The sequence below is a fragment of the Vigna radiata genome, chromosome 7, assembly GCF_000741045.1.
Source record: "Vigna radiata var. radiata cultivar VC1973A chromosome 7, Vradiata_ver6, whole genome shotgun sequence".
In the NCBI taxonomy this organism is placed as follows: domain Eukaryota; kingdom Viridiplantae; phylum Streptophyta; class Magnoliopsida; order Fabales; family Fabaceae; genus Vigna; species Vigna radiata.
The window spans coordinates 11,352,647-11,356,208 of record NC_028357.1 but is presented as its reverse complement, the minus strand read 5'-3'; positions in this window follow the sequence as shown (position 1 = coordinate 11,356,208).

The window sequence follows — 3,562 nt, the reverse complement described above, 5'->3', positions numbered from 1 at the left end:
TGACAAGACTTGGGAGCCATTCAGCCAGGCTCAGTTAGCAGCGCTCAGGATTTAGTACAAAATGGATTTCTCGTGCTGGTAAGCGATTACAGGGTCCCTGTAATCGCTTACCGTTCCATGTGACCTCTTCTTCCTTCAACGTTGTTCAACAGGACCCAACCACTCATGCCCATCAGGTCTAAAGAAGTTCGAATTGAGTGGAATGCCTCACATGACAAGACTTGGGAGCCATTCAGCCAGGCTCAGTTAGCAATGCTCAGGATTTAGTACAAAATGGATTTCTCGTGCTGGTAAGCGATTACAGGGTCCCTGTAATCGCTTATCGTTCCATGTAACCTCTACTTCCTTCAACGTTGTAATCGCTTACCGCTGCATGTGACCTCTACTTCCTTCAACGTTGTTCAAGAGGACCCAACCAGCCATGCCCATCAGGTGTAAAGAAGTTTGAATTGAGTGGAATGCCTCACTTGACAAGACTTAGGACCATTCAGCCAGGCTCAGTTAGCACCGCTCAGGATTTAGTACAAATTTCATTTTTCGTGCTGGTAAGCGATTACAGTGTCCCTGTAATCGCTTACCGTTGCATAAACTTATATCCCAACCCATACAAACCTATACTTGGTCCTCCCCATATACATAAGCTTCAACTAACTTAAGTAATCAAGAAAAAATAACAAAGGGGATGCTCACCACAATACAATATACTTTCCAAAAATAACTTTCATTATTCACAATGACATTAATTGTTCCAAATACAACTTTACATCCTTAAAAAAATACCAAATACTACAATTTTACAAAAATGAGATAACTGTCAACCAAGATTTGGACTGTAACCGGTGTAGGGAGTTCTACAGGCTATGCTCTTGAAACGCTTTCGACGTTGTCCTTCCTTCTTATTGCTTTCGTTGCAGTTATCTCTTCCCTCAGTTGCAAAATCATTGAAAAATTCTTCTTCTATAACTGTTGTGCCTAAAGCAACTTCATCTGTATTTATGTCTTCAAGCAACTCACCCTTCAATGCAAATAACTCTTGTTCTAGTTCTTCAATAAGCACATCTTGTTAATGTAAGACATCATCTAAACCATCATCATTGTTCTCTTCATCTACTGATGCTTTCGAACATGAGACACCCATTTCTTTCCTTGATTTGCCATACTCATCAAGCATCTACAAATTAATGACAATTACCACCATTGCGTTGTATTAAACCATCCAATTCATTCAAAAATGAATAAAACATTGAACAAATACATACCACACCCGTTTCCATTGCAGCTTTGACAAACTTGTCACCTACATTTACAGTCATCCAATGCAAAATTCTTGGGAATTTATGGACAACAGAATTTGAAGGAAGGAAACGATCATAGAACCAAACCCGAGTTACATCATTCAAGTCAATATCGGTGTTTTGAAGTAATTCCCAACAAACAATGCATGCAACAAATTTACCTTAAACACGTACACGCATCCATCAACATAGACAGTACTTGCACCTTTTCCTCCTTTCCAGGCAACAAAAGCTTTGCTAAAACAACTAAGTAGATAATGATAAACTGTACGACCCCAACAAAAACGACTCAAATCACTTGTGCTATTAACAATTTCAAACAAATTTGGGTTTACTATTCGAGTACGACAAGGTAACAATACCTCACTTATTCCAACAAAAAGGTAAAGGCTACATACATCCATACAAGGCAACTTTTTGTGTTCTTTCAAAACAAAATTATATATCATATCAAGTTCATATTTTCCTTTTTCTGTACCAAAGAATTTCCGTAATGGACTTGGTGAAAAATATTTGGCATTCAAGTTAATTTCATCACCAACTAAACCCAATCCTAAGGCTAAGCTGACATTCACTTCCTTGAATTCAACAAATTTATCTCCAAATTTAAAACCACCTCTCTCATCAACCCATCTAATCAGTAAATCACTCAAAATATTCCTACCAATCTTTATATTATCCTGCAATTCTAAAAACCATGCAAATGGTGTCTTCGAAATAACATCCTTCTGCTCCTCAGTCAATATCGCATTCAAACCAGCAACAAAATTGGTTTTCATTGAATGACGAACAAATAACTGTAACAAACAACATAAACATTCCTTTTTTAAAACAAATAACCAACAAAAAAATCTTCACCAAAAACCAATGCATTCCGTTACCATAAACAACTAATATCATGACCCAAAACCACAATACGATAATGTAACCACGATAAAGGTCATACCTTGTTTGAATAACCATTGTCACCAGACGAACCCATGACTTCAAAAATCGAACACGTGAATTTCAATAACAAATCCCTACGATTGAGAAAATACTGTTATACAAATCAGATTTTTAAATTAAAAAAAAACATTACAAATGGACAAATTAAAGAACCACCATGTTCAAACTTCAAACAAAATCCACATTCCAGAAAAACAAATAAAGAACCACAACCTTCAATCAAACGTTCCACGGAGTCCCGATAAAGCAGACCACAAACTCCATAGGAAAACGACCTCCAGATTGAAGCTCACGGGGAATTAATTGAACGAATGAAACACACAAATTAAAATCAAAAACCTTAAGATGGCAATGGGAGAAAAGAGTGCGCGTTGGAGAGAGAACGAAATTTTCAAAATGAAATCCCTATGAGAGAGAACGAAATTTTCAAAATGAAATCCCTAGGAGAGCATGGACTGCAAAAATAACCAGCGGCACTTTCGGAAAACCACTCCAATTCAATTTTTCATATTAAAAAATTATTTTCAAATGCAACCAATGACAACGCGACACGTGGTGTTGTCAAAGGCATTGTCAAATATGCGTTGTTAGAATATCGGGATCCTTTGTTTTAATATGTTTATATTTTGTGAATGGAAGAAAGAAATAATAGGGCCTTTAGTTTGATTAAACCAATGAGAAGAGAGAGAATGAGTGTTTTCCGTGCATGGCTTGAGAGAGAGAGGTTTTTTATTTTAGTGTATACTAGTCGGAAAGGTTATAACATTGCTTTGCCAAATTCTATTTTTTTTGTATTTTCTTTGGTTGCACGTGGTTTTGTGGACAAAAGGAAGAATTGTTTTAATTAATTATAATTAGTTTCCTTATTTTTAGGGAAAAGATAAACGTGGGTTTTATCTGTTTTGTTTTTTTCATGAGACCAAGTCAAGTTAGGTTTTTAATTTTCTTTTCCAAGCCGTTGCATAAGAGAGGGAGTGGAATATTAATAGAATATTGGGTTAGTGGAAGGGGGGCTTATATGTATAGGCAGTGTTGGGGTTAGAAGAAAAGAGGGATATAATATATGTTGTCTTGGTAAAACGGGGAAGATATATACCCTAGTCGTAAGAGAACATGAAAAGCAATCCTAGATACATTTGTGCCTTGCCAAACAAAGTGGGAGTGTTTCGTGAAGAATGTGATCTTGTCAACCTTGCAATGAACCAACGGAAGATAGCAATCCTTGGAATTCCAGGTAAGGGGAGTAACCTAGCTTTGTGTATGGTTTCGATATACTTACTCTTCTCCGCGTAGTAGAGGATTCACGTGTTGTTTTATAC